Below are 17926 nucleotides of genomic sequence, written 5' to 3'. Positions count from 1 at the left end.
TGTTCTTTAAATCATGCTTTATCTGTTACGTATCATGCAAAATTTTTATTCTGATGGAATATAATCACAGCATGGTACAATGTATCTTTCTTTTATCTATTTGATAGAAGAGTCCCTTGTGCTTTTCGAAGTTTTACAAATTAGTACTGTCGTGGTTTTAGGCTGATCCAGCAACTAAAACTCACACAGTCTCTTCTTCTCCAGTAAAGTAGAGAGGAGAAGAAAAAAAAAACCAAAGGGACTGAGGGTTGAGACAAGAACAGAGGGAGCACCCACCAACCATGGTCCTGGGCAAAACAGGCAGAGCTTTTCTCAAAGCAAAACAGTTTATTAATGATTACTTAGAAGGACAAAGGGAAACAAAAACCGATTACTTGAGAGGACAGAAAGAAACAAAACCAGATCTTAAAACTGACACCTTCCCCCCCCCCACCTTCCTTTTCCTCCCGGCTCTACCTCCTCCCCCCAGCAGCACAGGGGGCAGGGACTGGGGGAGTGCAGGTCAGTTCATTCCGTGCTGTTACTGCTGCTTCTTTCTTAAAGGAGAAGGAGTCCTTACACCCTTTTCCCCTGCTCCAATGGATCCCCTACCCACGAGGAAAAATCCACAAACTTCTCCAACGTGAGTCCAGCCCACTGGAAACAATCCTTCCCCACAGATTGCTCCGGTGTGGGCTTTACCACAGTCTCGGGTACTTAGGGAGCTGTAGCCACTCGCTCAGGCGTGGGTCGTCACGCAGACTCCAGATGCCTCTCTGCCTTGTCGTGCACCCCAACACGACCATCCTCAGGCTCAGGCATCTTCTCCCCACGGGCTGCGAGTGGGTCTCTGCTCCACCGAGGCCGTCCTGGTTGCAGGGGGGCCGCCTGCTATCTCACCATCAGCCGCAGGGGAAACTTGGCTCCGGCACACCTCCTCCCGCTCCATCCTCACTGACCTGCTGTCGATGCGGCTGTTTCTCTCAGATCTCAGTCCTCTCCAGGTGAACTCAGCCCAGTGGGCACCCCGGGAGTGGGGTGCCCCTGAGTTCCCCAGCTGGCTCCGCCGCCGCCATTCTCCGTGGGCGGCACCGGCCCGACGCAGGCAGCTGCCCGGCCGGGAGCCAGGGAGCAGGGGCAGTGCCCTCCTCCCTTCTCTGCTCGATCCTGGGCGAAGCACCTTTTCCGGTTCCCTTGTCCTGACTTAAATAGGGCAATTCGCAGGGGCACCCTATTGGCTCAATCCCGAGGGGGATGGCAGTCTGATCTGGTGGCCAGAACTAAGCCTAACCCGGTTCCAAGACCGGGGAGGTCACAGGGACCAGAACCCCTCTCCTGCCACCAGAACCACCCCCCCCTCCACATCAAACCATGACAAGTACCCTCTCTGAAAAACAAATTATAACAAAAGAGTCAGTGTGCCTGTTTCTCTGAACACGAGGAAAATGTACCTCAGACAATACTTTCCTGTAATAATTCTGCTCAAGAAGGCAATTCCATGCCCTTGTATTTGTCATATCTTTATGATTTATTCTTATTTAAAAGTGGAAACAAGTAACAGTATGGAATCTCCTTATGCTGTGCTACAATAAAAATTAGCTAATAGTTTAAAAATACAATAATAGATGTGCTACAGAAGGAAAAGGAAATTAATTGAAAGGTTCAGATCTAGAACAAAATATTCTGTCTATTACATAGAAGCCTTCAAGATTTCAAAAATGCAACTCTGCTAAACAGATGTAAACCTTCTGCTACAGGGAGAAAAGAGGGCTCACACCTGACGCAGAAGAGTCCATATTTTAGTAATTCTCATCTAAATTATAATGCATACCACTTTAATACATAATTTAATAAATTACCCAACTGAGTCATCTATATAAATATTTTGGTATTTGAAAGTCTTCAAGAATAAAACCATCCAAAAACCCTCAGTTCCTCTTAAAAAATCTCCCCTAGACAATAAAAGGAGTATGTACCAAGTAACGACAAAACTACTGATATTAATTCATGTTGTTGATTGAATAGAGGAGCTCATGATTAGGATTATTTATCCTTTCAAAACAGTCTATGCTATTAGCCCAATTGCAAATGCTTGTTTTTTGTGTTGGTGACCATTGCAGTCTTATTCCTGTGATTTAAATATAAATAAAAAGTGGTTGCTTATACCACTCTAGAATTTTGATATCTCACATCATAAGAGCCTATAATACTTATATACTGTCTTCCATCCTATTACACATGGGGAAACTATAGAAAAAACCTACAGAGATAATCTGGTGTTCATATGTGAGCTATAAATTCACTTCTGGTACTTTGAATATTAACATGTTTATTAACCATATGGCAGATGTGACATAGGGTATAAATCAGAACTATACTTAGTCCACTGCTCTGTGTGTTCTCAGGAAAAAGAAAAATGTGATACACCAGAGCATGTAGCGAATACATTTCACTAGCACATTGATATTTCTGTGCACATATTTCTCCACAAACACTTTCTCTCCATTTGGCTTTTTGGATGAATCAAAATACAGTGATGACAATTTTATGAGTCACTCTGCTTGTCTGTTCGCCATTCCCTGGTCTCAGTAACGCTTTATATCTTTACATTTGACCCTTTTGTCATATAGTGTATTTGTCCATATGATGACCATCCTAACATTTTCACTATGGAAACAAGCTGTTTGTCAGTGGTGAGCATGAACAAATACGCAGGACTTTGAAAACTAATGAAGATGGGGAAGTAGCAATGCAAACATTATGTATAAGGCTATTCCAATTTTTTTTTATTTCTAACCAGTTAGTTCAGAATTACCTTTCTTTTATCCACAACATTAGGTTAATCCAGGCTTTCCAGAAGAGCAAAAGAAATTCTTCTTTTTTTTTTTTTTTAAGTTAAGCACAGAAGGCATAACATACTTCTCATGGCACCAAGTACTCTGAGAGTTGTATGGATGTTTTGTGGTAGCCACAACAGATCTGGTAATGGCTGGGCAGTGTCATATGCTCTATCTCTTCTCTCCTCTGCCACTTTCCAGAGCAGAAATTTGACACCATCAAACCAGTCACCTTCCAAAGCAGGCTAGAAAAGTGTAGGAAAGCATCATTATTATGTGAGTTGGTTATTCTATTTCTTCTCCTCTTTCTGTATGCGATTCTTTATTATTCTGAGCAGCAGGGCCCTGTTAGGGTGGAGGGGTTGCAAGGCATGATCCTGTGACCCTGTCATAGTCAACAGGATGCCCTCATGTCCGATGACCCCATTTAATTTCTCTTTAAGCTCTCTTGCTGGAAAATGGTTTTCAAACTAACTAATGTAGCTTTTCCCCGCTCAGAGATGTAAAATAAATTTTGCCCCTGAGCCGCAGATGAAATAGATGGATATGGAAAACAGTATATCATGTTGTGTAGCTGCCCTTTACTAGATAATAAGGTGCCTCCTCTTCTGACCTTTAGAAACACATCTGAAGGTAAAAGCTCTGTACCCGTCCAAACCATGTTGCCCTCATAGACCCAGGATACTGCAGAAGAGAGCACGAGGACACAGGGCAGTGGTCATGCTTACTGAAGCCAGCTGGAAAAGCAGGAAATTTTCTATGGATACTCACCTAAAACTTAGAAGAAGCTATGCAGGTACTTTCTTTACCAAGGAGCAGAAAAACATTTTGTTTCAGATGAAGTTGTGATCCATGAAATCAAGTCATGGAGACCTCCTCTTATTCCTAATTCTTTTTGCCTCTCCAATATCAGTGAGGCTGACACTTTTACTGAAGTATCAGCTTCTGTTTAAGGCACATCTCAGCTTTCTGGCAGTAGACTTCTGTATATTTGCATCTCCAGCTGGAGAATAGCAACTCACTGAAAAAACATCCACTCCAACAGCACAGCATCTCTCAAAATCGGCTCATGATTAAGATTTTTTAAATTATTATTTATTTACTGGTGGTAACACTTTTTAAAATGTGAAATAAACATATTTTAAAAATAAAGACAATGTGTTAAATGATTGCAAGAGTAAAAATTTATAGTCCCTTTGACCACCTTATCTATTCCACCCTCTTTCCCTGCTAGAGCTGGGGATATGGCAGACCTTGTGAAAGTCTAAAGTAGGAATCAGTTGAGGAGATAGAGAGTGGGAGAAGGAGACTGGTGATACAGCTGAAGATTGTCGATCTTGGAAAATATCAGTGTGAATTATACACCTTCTTTAAAATTTGTGCATTCACAAGATCTTCCCAGATGGGTAACACAACCGTTTCAAGCTGTGGGAAATTATTTCTTGGTGCTAAAATCTTTCAAACACAAGATGATCAGCTTGGAGTATAGCCAAGGGAAATGGAAATAGTCTGACGTGTTCATTTAAACCCCTGATAGAACTTTTATTTAAATAACTTCTGCTAAGTGTCTGAAACAGATGATGGTCCCTGACAGTCATGAGATGTCTGTAAAACTGTATGAAACTCAGACAACTATGAATCTCTAGCAGTGGTGAGAAGCCTGTTATTTCACTAAGTGATCCTGATATATAGGTCAACAGTACCTCTTATGGAGAGAATACTTATTGACAGAATGCATCCTTTATTGAGCACTTCTCACATGGGTGCATACCCATGACATCCTACAGGACATGGAGGTAAGTAGACAAAAAGTGGTGCGGGATACACATTGAGAGTTTGGTCCAAGAGCTTTGCAATGGAATGTAAGAAGTTCACTGCAGAATGGGATACCCTCGGGCAGTGTGGAAGACTAGTCTCTGGTAGATCAGATCAATAGATCTGTCATCGTCAAGTTGCCTTGACAGTAAAGTGATCTTAGAAGGAAAATCAATCAACCAAAACCTCTTGCAAATTAAAACAAGGAAAATGTAATCATGTAAGATATATTAAAGTTTCTAAATTAATGTATAAATACAGGAAAAAAAAAAAACTGCATAGTCATCAGGAGGTGATCAAGTGAGGTATCTTTAACACATGATTTGAGACCTTGTTTTTCCTACACTAGATAAGGCAGGAAGACTTCAATCCACATCCTTCAGACATAGAGAATGTATTTTTCAACTTGAGTAAAATGGAATGATTACATATGTACTATACATATACATATACAACAAACAAACAAATTAATTAATTAATAAATATATTGGTAGAGATTTCCAAAAGTAGTTACTGTGCATCATTTGAGTGCCTGATACAAGGATTTCTGGTTTCCTGTCTCAGAGATTATAATAGTGCAGCACTAGCTAGAAAATCAACCACAAGTTTAGTTCCTTATAGATATTATAGCTTTTCAGCTATTCTTCTGCTCTTGCACCACATTGACTATTTTCAGGACAGTTGCATCTCATAACTATATAGCTGCCCAATGGCTGGCAATATGCCCTACACATTGTAAGAACATCTTAGATAAGGCACAGAATAGTATTGTGTGCAGCTTCTGGACCTGAAACACTTCATCTTATATGAACATTTACGCTACTAATATGTGATATTTAATTTGAGATGTATACGAGTATGTATACGATGTATATGAGTTACTTGAAATGGATTATATTTGATAGATTTGAATCCACAAAGTTTATTCTGAGAACATTTTCTATGTAGAATTTTAAATTATCTGTTTTTCCCTTGTGTAGTTTTTAGAATTATTTAAATTTTTAAAAGATATCTCATGATAATAATATAAATATATTTCAGGCGAATATTAGTTCTTTATATTTTACTTCTAGATTCTGACTTTTTAAATTGTTTTGAACACCATTCATCAGAACTGTTTCTGGGCTAAAATTTTGTTGACCTTAAGTAGGAAAAAACAAATTTAACGAAATAAGTTATTAAAATGAATAGGTTATTCCAGTACTGAAGAACTACAGGAATGATATATGAAATGGTTGCTTTAACTATTCCACTGCTAGTAGCACAAAACAGTTTTAGTTATGACACACTTGCAAACAAATAGTAAAACTTATACCATATTCGTTACAAACTCTTCAGTTTAAATGCAAGGGAGAATTCCCATATTGAATAAGCTTACATAAAATTTATCAGATAAAACCATTGGCTTTGCCGAAAAAGAGTAAAAAAAAGTTAAATGGGAGAAAGAGGGAAAAAGATTGAAAACACGTTAAAAATAAGTGGAGGAATGTGACCTCATCCAGATGGACAGGTATAACTCCCAGAAGAGATTTTACTATCTCAGACAGTAATTAACATATCAGGGATATAATATTCTGAAATAAGGATGAGAAATAGTAGAGAGATTTCAAATAAAGGTAGATCTACTGCTTTTATCAGGAAATATATATCACACACTGTTTATTGAACTAGAGTGAACTGCTGTCATGTGAGTCCTAACCCACTATCACTTTAACCCAAGTGTACTCCTAGGATTTAGTTTGAGAATAAGGATTTTATAAGAAATGTAATGTTCAGTGCTGTTTAATCACTCCCTAAAGATGTTTAATACCTAATAAATATGTCAAGAGGTATTTTTAATTTCCTGGCACTTTGCTTGCCTTCTAGTTTAGCAATAACAATAAACAAACAAAAGTAGACTTTGGTGGGAAAATCTGCAATGCCAATAGTGTTAGGAAAGGTGACTATACTCTTACAATAAGGAATCACTTCATGTAACAAATGTAAGGAAATAAAAGTAAAAACTAATGGAAATTTTAAAATAAGCTTTTATATTAAAATTTCTAAACATGTATTAACATTAAGATTTTGTAGAATCATTGTTATTTAAAATAGCATGTGATTATTAAAAACATGTTTATTGAAGGTTTAGCCATTACATGATTGATCTTTATGATTTATTCCTTAAACCTCAGTGTTTTATTCTTAATAATCTGATATGTAGGAGCACACTACAGAACTTCCCATCCTTCAACCGACCCAAAAATTCATCTATTCTGAAGTCTTCGCTCTGAACGGTGTCAAATGCTGAGAAGACCCTCTAAAAACCATAACATATCTAACAATATAAATTTGGTGGGTTTTTTTTTAACCTGACTTTTTCTTCCCTTTCTTCCCCATCACACACACATTGAAGAATAAAAATATGATCACACGCAGCTTTTGGGACCTAGTTTGCTAATCCAATTGCCAGAAAACAGCAATTTCATTTTTTAAAATAATGACAATGATAATGATGACAACAAAAAAGACAGCAACAAGAATATTAATAAAGATAATTTCAGTTAGTGTATGTCAAGTTCTAATCAATCACAGTTCTGTGGTTTTAAAATTCAGTTTACAAAAATACATAGAAGTCAGACTAGCCCTTCCTCATTTAGAGTAGAATCTTCAACACTAATTTTCTGTATACAGAAGTCAGCCCTTGGCACATGTTTTTATCTTCTGTGTATCTGTAAAGTACCTGAGTGGTTTTTTCCAGCACAATATTTACGATCCATCAGCCAGTTAACAATAAACAACTCCTGCAGCATTTACTGTCTCCTAATCTTTCACAGTTTCATTCCAGTCAGGTCTGCTGTCTCTCGTGGTGTAGGTAACCACCATGTATGGCATCAGGAAGCAGCAATACAATTAGCATTGGAGATCACCAATGGCACAACAGTATCTGAAAATCCCTTTTGGCCAGCAGCCTACATCTCCGCAGTCACATTTTCCCCCAAGCCACCGCTGAGACAAAGCAGCTGAGCCTGGGAAACGTGCAAAACAAGCAGCTAACCTTTCAGAGTGCCAATCAGACAGCTGGGTGGGCAGGGGATGGGGCAGGAATAAAATAGATTGTTGGAATATGTAAGGCAATGGGCACAATTGTAACTTTTTATAAACTACTTACATCTCAGGACTTCCTCATTTTCACCAGTCAATATCCATGTGTTAAGAGAAAATAAAAAACAGTAAATAATTATTCATTACAATAATTCCTTTATTACAAGATAGACATTTTCACACTTTGTATTTTAATTTATCCCATTGCAATATTCTCACCTATAACACATATACTAGCATTAAAAAGTACTGAAATGCTTGGGAAAAAAATTTTTTAATGAGTCACTTTTCAGTCTATGTCTAATAAAAAAGGTGCAACTGTTTTCTAAATGCATACCCTTGCATTTGAGTAGTCCTTTATTTTATGTAGAAGATATATGGAAATAGAAAAATACTTTAGGAGGAGCCACACATAAGGCAGTCAAATAAATGATTCTGTTGTAACTTTAGTTTTCCTTTCCTCCAAAACTCTGCTTGCTTGAAGGCCCTGTTCTTATATCCCAGAGATAAAGTTGGAAATCCTGGTCTGGAAGGCTTCACAACTCCCATCAGCTTCAGCAGAGCCAGAACTGATCTTGGTTCTGTAACATGGGATCATGCATTCTGAAAGTTTAAGGAGCATAGAGATGACTGTTGCCTACATACTGGATATGACCCAAAGCTCATTAAAGTAAAGAAGATTAGTGTTGCTGGCTGTAATGGGTTTTGGATCAGGCCCGGCACAGACACTGTCTGAAATATTTCTGGTTCTGTAAAGGATCAACATAGAGATTTAGTTGTTACACCACTAAATTTAGTTGAAACATCTCAAATGTATTATTGTTTTGTCTAAAAAAATGAAGCATGTTTAAGAAGACACATTTAAAACAGTATTTATATAATTGTCTGTCCTCTATTCCAACATTTTCTGTAATGCAAGTGAAGTGACCAGTGTCAACAAGCAACACTTTAAAATCTATATCTTACCAATTCAGAGTGGTTTCTGCCACCCCTGGGGACATTATTTCTGTCTAGCAAGAACATTTCAGTCTGACAGCTCCTGATTTTCAACAGGGAGGGGAAAAAGGCAGAACTAATGGATGTGAATGAGCTTAAAAGCTAGTGAACTTATCAATCATAGGAAACAACTGTATTTTGGGAAGCAAATAGAGGTACTTTGGCAAACAGAAAAAAAAAGTCAATACGTATTTTTTTCAGACACTGATAACTATGATCAGTTTTCGGTCAGACTATTTTGGTCTCATAGTACTCTTGTCAGCATTGATTATTACATAAAATTCCTCATGCACTGCACGAAATGCATCGTAGACAGTACTACAGGCAGATCAAATTCAGAGGTCCCAGTTTAGTTTTTAACTATGATAAAACGATTTTTCATTCAATAGGAGGTTGTTTCAATAACAGCTGAACAAAACTGAATGAAACCTGAGGATCTGAACCAAAGAATCCAATTATATTTACACAGTTTTGCATAGCTAGTCTGTTATTGTTCAGCTAGGTGAGAGTTCATGAATGTGTTTGAAAGCTTGCATATTTTACATCATAAGGAATTTGATACCATATTGCTTCACATAAGCAATACGTTGACTGCTCTTTCCATAGAATTTATGTGAATGAAGTAAATAAGGAACTCTGATCTACTACTGTAATGGTTATTACTCAAGTTATTTACTTTTTCATTTGCCACCTGATCTTACTCAGATATTATACAGAAATATTAAAAGAGGTTAAAGTTATGATGACTTGGAGAATGAGATGGATTATTTTTAACCTCCCTGCCTATGCTTAAGATATTGAGCACTTTCTCAAACCAGACTTCAGACAAAACATTCTAAGGTTCAGAAAAAAAAGGAAAATATTTAAAACGAAAAGCCTAAAAAGTAAGACTCAATAAATGTCAGCCTTTTACAGCTGCAATTAGCTTAATTTCCAAACAAATAATTTTGAACTATAAAACCTGACATTTTCAATAAAAATGTCAAAATAAGGGATTCTGATAATTTTCAAAGCTTATTTCCCTAATGTTTGGGATTGACAGAAATAATGAAAAATAGTTTTGGCAAATCAGCATTGTCAGTGACAAATACATGATGAAAAAATCTCAGACTCCCTAATATTCGATGATTTATTATCTCTCCATGCTATAAAACTCAGCTGGTAAGATTTTTTATCTGGTTTTATAAGGCTTGATTGTCACCTACAGGAAGCACTTTCCAGAAACTTCTGAGAGAAAAATAGCTCCTTAGAGGTTTGTAATTTCTTCTTGCTTTAAAGTCACTTAACATTGGCAAATTCAGTGCAAGGTTTCAAATTTAAGTGATCAGGACTACATATCCAGATTACATATCCAAATTAATTAATTGGCAAGTATTTGCCAGTATATTATGTTTATTGACTTGTAAAAAAAAAATAAAAATTTACCTCTGCTAAAAAAGGCTTGCTTTATCCCATTTTTGGAAAAGGTATGGCGTTATTTCCCTGACTGCGCTCCTCGGATTGCTCTCTGTCTCCCTCAGTTTCCTCTCTGGAATGAGTTTTACAAAGCAGAGTCCTAATTTACAGTCCTCTCCCACTATTTTTTGCCCATGGCTGTTGTAACTTAGCGCTCTGAAGTGGATTGTTTGCTGGTAGCTGAATGCAATCTTAATCTTACGAACTCATCTAATTTCTTTTGCTAGGTCCTTACAACTACCTTCAGCATTGTAGATACAACAGTGGCTCTCTCTTAGCACGCTCTTTAACTACAGCACACAACCAACTCCAGAAAAAGACTTTCCAGGCGAGCTAATATTCATGTGGACTCAGAAGCAGGCAGCTGAGCCTGTCTGGGTGATTACTGAAGAAAGCAAAACTTTTCATCACTAGAAATGAGTGAATTCCTGGATGCTGCAGCTGAAAGTGATCAGTCACTGACGGGGAGCCGGAGGAGGGGAAGGCAGACATCAGGGTTGCAATCTCACTGCCCCGTGCAACTGTGAAAAAGACAATGTGTCTGCGCCTGGCTTGCACAGGGCTGCCTTGAATAGGGTAACTTTTTGCTTTCTCATCCAGCTGTACACTTCTAGGCTCTCTTTAAGTCTTCCTGGGGGGGTGGCGAAGGAGGGGCTAAGAGGCCCCAAATTCACAGCATGGCTGTAATGACCTTGCCCTTGAATGATTTATCTTTGAAGCTTAAGTTGACTACGTTCAACTGCTTTTCTCACCAGCGGTTCCTTGCCTCTGAATTCTGTATCTTGAAGTCCTAGATATATTCAGAGCAGCCAGAAGTGCTCTGCCTGCTATTACTGTACTCTGCTGGTTTCTTCTTTTCCCTCAGGGTAACCTGAGGTGTTACCACCCTCAACGCAAAGCCAGTGCTTGAAGTAAGCTGTGTTAGAGATGAACAGTGAGGAAAATAAGTCAGAATAGAAAAATAAATTGAGAAAAATCTGAGTTAGTTTTTTTTTTTCAGGGAAAAAAAAGCTTAAAAGGTAGATAAACAGCTTAGAATTATTTCTGTTCTCTTAATGGAAATGTTTCCTGAAGCATTATCAGTTTATACTCTTCCCACTTTCACTCTCCATAAAATCAAAGTTTTTGATCTTTTCCACACGCTTTCTTAAACAACATCTATCTTTCTCTTCCTCGGAATACTACTGGACATAAACCCAAGCTTCTTTTTTCCCGTCCTTGTTTTAAGTCGAATTCCCAAAGAATGGATGCAGGCTATTTCACCCCTGCTGAATGGATGCTTTAGTACAATAGTCCCACTGAGACTAGCAAAACGTCATAAAGATGGGGAGACAGGCAGACACACATACACATGAAAACAAATGCACACACAGAGAGTCTCACACATTTTCAAGGTATGACCACAAATCACTGAGCACATTGAGCTGTCCGGAAAGGCTGGAATGTCAATTTTCTTATCAAATAAGCTGGGGTTTGTGGTGAAAGGCTTGCTGTTCCTGTTATCTATGGGCTACTGGTCAGTGAGTGATAGCAAGCCATCTCCAGAAGTCACACCTGGCAAATGTTACTGTCAAGATTTTCAGTGTACCCTCAGGCTTATTACTGACCTTTACTGTTGAACCCATTAATCTAAATGTGTCTGGCAGGCAGCACTGCAAACATTACAAGCTGAGGTTCAGATTAAGGAAAATATTAGTCACTTTCACTTATTTGTGAGCTCTAATTGAAGTATACAGTAATTAATGGCCACTAAGACAACTCAGACCAAACTTTGCTTTTAGGCCTGGGTCTTAAAATCCTTCAGGCCATTAGGTGAACTTTACATGAATTGAAGGTTTCCCAAAACTATCAAACAAGAATTCCTGGTTGCAAGACACAGCATTAAGAGGCTGTGAACTATTTTCACACCTATAATTTGAAGGCCACATTTAACCACCTGCTGTGCCCAAACAAAAATACAAACCCAAGAATATAGATTGATATTGGCCTGACAGGCAGTCATGAGAGGTATGGTGCCTTCTGGGAGATAAGGTTCAACACGTTGCTGAGAAGATGCCATGAGAGAGAACTTAACAAGAGAGCAGACTATTACCCATTGCTAATCTTTCATGTGGGCACAAATGAAACAACAAGCTGGAACCTGGGCAGAATAAAGGCAGACTACAAAGCCCTGGGGGTGTAAGGAAAAAGTATTAGTGATCAAGTTATCTTTTCTTCCATTTTGCCAATTAGAAGAAAGGATGCAGCCAGAAACAGGTTGTCAGATCAACTTCTGGCTTTGTAGCTGGTGCCATCATGGAGGTTTTGGCTTTTATGACCCTCAATGCCTATTGCCTGTTAGGTAGGGATGGAATCCACCTGTCTAGTAGAGGCAAAAGATCCCTTTTGGCAACAGGCTGGCCAACTTGGTGACGTGGGTTTTAAACTGAAGGACTTAGGGAACGAGGTTCAAAGTGTCAACGCTCACGCCATTGCATTCAACTGGGGAACAATCCAGGCCAACCAGATCAGTGACAAATGTCCATTAGCTGCATCCCAAGATGAGAATGAGAAGACCAGCTACCTCGAGTACATATATCAATGTACGCAGCCTGGAGAATGAACAGGAGTAACTGGAGTTCCACGCCCAGTCAGAAATGTATGATATCATAGGAATAGCTGAAACATGGTGAGACAACTCACATGGCTGAAGGATTGCAATGGATGGCTACAGACTGTTTCATAAAGACAGGCAGCGAAGAAGAGGAGGGGGAGGAGTCGCACTCTATGTTAAGGAGAACCTTGAATTTATAGAGTTCAACTACAATTGTGGAAGCCCTATCAAATGCCTCTGGGCCAAGATTCCTCCACGGGGAATATTGCAGCAGACATTTGCTACCGACCTCCAAACCAAGATGATAGGATCACTTAAGCAAGCTTCGGATCAACAGAATCTGGTTCTTATTGGTGACTTCAACTACCCAGATATTTGTTGGAAGAACAATACAGCAGCTCACATGTCATCCATGAAGTTTCTGGAATGCATAGAAGACTGCTCCCTCATACTAATGTTAGATGTGCCAACCAGAAATGAGGTACTACTGGACTTGTTACTTACAAATCAAGACAACTTGCTTTGTAATATCTCAGTTAGTGATAACCTTGGCTGCAGTGATCACAATCTTGTGGAGTTTGAGATCCTGCTGAAGGCACTAAAGGTTAGTACTAAGATAAAGGTTTTAGATTTCGGAAGAACAAACTTCAGCTTGCTCAGAGCTCCGTTGGGAGGGATTCCATGAGAAGCTTCCATGGAAGATAAAGGAGCTAGGGAGTGCTGAGACTTTTTCGAGAATGCTTTTCTGAAAGCACAAAAGCAGTTCATCTCCTTTAAAGGTAAGAAAAGTAGGTAGACTAAGAGACCCCCTTGGCTTAACTGCAAGCTTCTGAGTCTGCGCAAAACCAAAAGAGAAGTATACCAGACATGGAAAAGCAGATCAATGTCCATTGAGAACTACAAGGTCATTGCCAGGTCATGCAGAGAGGCAATTAGAAAAGCAAAAGCTCAGCTCAAATTGACAAGTGGTCTGTGCAGCGGGTGGGAACTGGCTGACAGGCTGCACCCAGAGGGTGGTGGTAAATAGCTCCTTTTCAAACTGGCAACCTGTCACAGGTGGGGTCCCACAGGGATCAGTATTGTGCACGACGTTGTTTAATATCTTCATAAGTGATCTGGATGATGGGATCAAGTATACCCTGATGAAGTTTGCTAATGATACCAAACTGAGCAGGGAAGTAGACAATTTGGAAGGGAGAGTCAACCTGCAGGAAGACCTGGATAGGCTGGAAAAGTGGACTAACAAGAACCTTATGAACTTCAACAAGGACAAGTCTTGCACCTGGGAAAACATAATCCAGGAGTGCAGCACTGGCTGAGAACTCGCTGGCGGGGCAGGAGCTCTGTGGAAAAGGACCTGGGAGTCCTGGTTGACAACAAGCTCAACATGAGTGAACATTGAGCTGTTGTGGCAAAGAAAGCCAACAGGATGCTGGGTTGCATCAACCAGGGCATCACTAGCAGAGATAAAGAAGCCATTATCCCACTCTACTCAGTGCTTGTCCTTCAGTTTTGGTCCCTGCTATACTAAGAGATGTGGACAGACCGGAGAGGGTCCAGAGAAGGGCCACAAAGATGATCAAAGGACTAGGAAGCCTGCCATACGAGGAATGGCTGAGAGAACTGGGTTTGTTCAGCCTTGAGAAAAGAAGGCTTAGGGGAGACCTTATCACCATGTTCCAGCATTTAAAGGGTGGCTACAAAGTAGATGGAGACTCCTTTTTTTACAAAAGAGTTACAAGGAAAAGATGAGGGGTAACAGGTGCAAGTTACTCCTGGGGAGATTCCGATTGGTCACAAGAGGAAAATTTTTCACAATGAGAATGATCAGCCAATGGAATAATCTCCATTGGACACATTCAAGATTCCCTAACATTGGACACACTTAAGATTCGGCTGGACAAGGTGTTGGGCCATCTTGTCTAGATCATGCTTTTGATCAGAAAGTTTGGACCGGATAATCCCTGAGGTCCCTTTCAAGCTTGTATTCTATGATTGAATTATTCAAAGTGCCAGATGAATCAAAAACATCCTGAACTGAGTCTGGTTTAAAGTATGTGGCCTAAAGGCAGTTTCCACAAAGGATGTTTTCAAGTTGTCTTTCTCCTCCTTTAACATTTTTCTTTCTGTTTTACTACATTTTTTTCACAGGTACTAGATATCAATACCTATCGAGTTGTTTATTCCTTCCTTGCAAAGGTTAATATTTTACAAGATATTTTAAATTTGAATGGAATCTATTGCCTGTCAGTGTTTAACAAGTTTGGAAAGAAGTTAAATGAAAGTGTTAAGTTTTACAATTTTAATGAGAGCTCTCATTTCTCATTTTCAAAACCAGAAATGATAAATTTATCACACTATGCCAAATGACATCGTGTGTAGCATCTAACACTAAAATATCCCAGTATATATACCTATATATACACACACATACACTCTTTAAAAGACAACATTTTACCACTTATTATGTAGGTCACTCTTCCAGTGATTCTGTTTCAGTCATTTTCATCCTCAGGAAATTAAATTCTGTACTTTAGGCTATTTGAAAACAATATTTTTCTCCCTTATTTAGTGTTAACATAAAATCCAGAAAAAAAATTTATCTAAGAATCTGTTACGTTGTTCTGAATTTCTAGCAAATGTATTTTTTGTAATTAATAGAGATATTTTTCCCTGACGATTCTGCCTTGGTATTATGTATTTTATGACGGTAATATGATTTAAAACCAAGATATGGCATCCCCTCTCCCTCACGCCCCCCAAAAAATATTTTTAAGAAGCATTGTACATCTGAAAAATCAATAGGATGTTCTATCACCAGGTGGTACTCTGCATTACAGACTTAATTCAGCTGTTCACAGCTAGGTCAAAAGCAGCTGTAAATACAATATATAATATAATTTAGGAGTTAGGAAGTAGAGTGGTGATTGCTGAACTGAGATAAAGCAGGAAACCTCTTTCTGCTTTTCATATTTTGTAGCTAAACCCAAGTAAATTCAATGAAAAAAGAGGATGTATATTAACTTAATACTGAGTTGGTTAGCATACAATACAAAAGTTCTTTACTGATGGCAAGTAAACTTGATGTACGTAAATTTCCCTTAAAAATATGAATATTTGAATACATGTATGAATGCATATTTTGTGATGATAACGCAACATAAAATATTTCCTGTGAGTTTTAACCCTTTATAACCTACATCTTGTACCCTCCTGTGGGGACAATTGTGTAGCAGCTAACCAGGAAAAAATGCTATTACCAGATTGACGTTTTCTCAGTCATGAAGATTTGAAATGTGTTTTTAAATTGCATGGAATTAAACCTGTCATGATCAAGAAGTACTGCATGTTTTGTACGTTTTTGGAAACTATAACAAACCCAAGCCTAAACAACATTTAGTACTTCAATGACTACTGACTTAACATGCTACAGAATTTGATGTTTTGTATTGTATTTTAAATGAAAGCTTGGGAGTAAAAATGAAAAGACAGTTGGGGGAAAATTTATCAAGTTCCAAAAAGTTGGCCTTTTTTCTAATCGTGACATTCATGTTCTCTACAGATAGCAATGTGATGATAGGAAGACTGGAAAAGAAGAACAAAAATGTAGGGAAAAAATATTCCAAGTTGTAAATAAGTTTTGGCACAGTTAAATGAGAGCATTATGATGCATGGAAATCACTACACAGAATACCAATACTGTGTGCTAAGTTACAGCATTAAATGCTAACAAAAACATGTAGCATTGCAAAATGATTCATAAATTCTTGTCTATATGATAATTATGTTGCTTCTGGAAAAGGATAACAGACTAATGTCAACTTAAGAGAACAGCTATGTCAAAGCAAAATTTCCCTTCATTTAGGGACATATCCCAAAAAAAAAAAAAAAAGAAAATTAAACATATCCCTCTTGGTCATATAGGCATTTACAATACTTTCATATCACAGTGTTTTTTATGTCTTTCACTCTATTGACTCAGAGATGACAATTACTCCTACGGCAGACTTGATAATCCTTTGCTCTCCCAGTGTTTTGAGCTCCTCACACTAAATATATGTCTTAAGTGGCAGTTTCCATCTCTCTCCTGGTGGTGCTGCCAGTCATTCTCCAGACTTGAAGGCTCCCACAGTGCTTCTGGTAGTTGTTTTTCAATGTGCATGCACTCTCCTCTTATCTAGCATGCTGAGACTACGTCTACAGAAATAATTAATGTGGACCATTAGAAGTGGATTTGCAGAGCAGAGCAGTTGGTGTCGAGGACCTGATGACCACAGCGTAGGCAATGTGGAGTGTTTTTACTTCAGAGCAGCCCTCATCTGGCCCCAAGGGTCCAAAAGCCCATCTTCAGCTGGAATGTACTAGGTGAGCTCCCCAACATGTATTCCTCTTTTGTTTCAGTTCCAGAGAACCCAGTTTTAGCATCCTGAGACAGCTCCATGACATGACTCAGCATAAGTGTGGATAAAGAGAAGAATTACTTTAAAAATATACTCTTAACACAAGGTAAAATGTAAATCACACCCAAATCTGCTAGGGAGCATAGATGTGTAGTGTTTATGGCGAAAACTGCTATTTCTTTTCCTGAAAAAAAAAGTATATGAATACCTTCTCATTGACACAGTAATTCCATGGGGAAGAGTACTGGCTTTTCAATAATACATCAGTAGTTTTTTGGGGGCTATTTGTCTAAAGTTCATCCAAAAAGCTATCACCAGTTAATAACAAACCTTTTATTACAGACTTAAGCTTCAAAGCTTTTCCATAAAGCCAGTTGCTATTAAAGTAATTCCAGTAAAAGTACCTATTGATAGTCATTATTCAGTTACTACAATATAAAATAGTTCCGGCTACTGCACTGAAAATGTCTTGGCCTCAGTATTTCACATTCAAAAGAAATTTATCACCTTGTTTTTCTTGCCAGAAAAACTAATTAATATTAAATCTTTCAAATTTCTCTGGATAAAACCGGCATCTGAGAGCCTAGTATGGTATCAATGTGCTTTAAAATAAGTCTATAATAGAGATTAGTACCTCTTGTGTAATACTGTATGCCTTGCATTTTGTTACATTTATTACACAAATTGAAATGAATAACAATATGCAGTTTAACATCCCATGAATATTTTTTAGTATTCTCCAACAGTAGTTAATATGCTAACCATCT

The sequence above is a fragment of the Tauraco erythrolophus genome, chromosome 1, assembly GCF_009769465.1.
Source record: "Tauraco erythrolophus isolate bTauEry1 chromosome 1, bTauEry1.pri, whole genome shotgun sequence".
NCBI lineage: Eukaryota > Metazoa > Chordata > Aves > Musophagiformes > Musophagidae > Tauraco > Tauraco erythrolophus.
Note: the sequence above shows the minus strand (reverse complement) of the source record.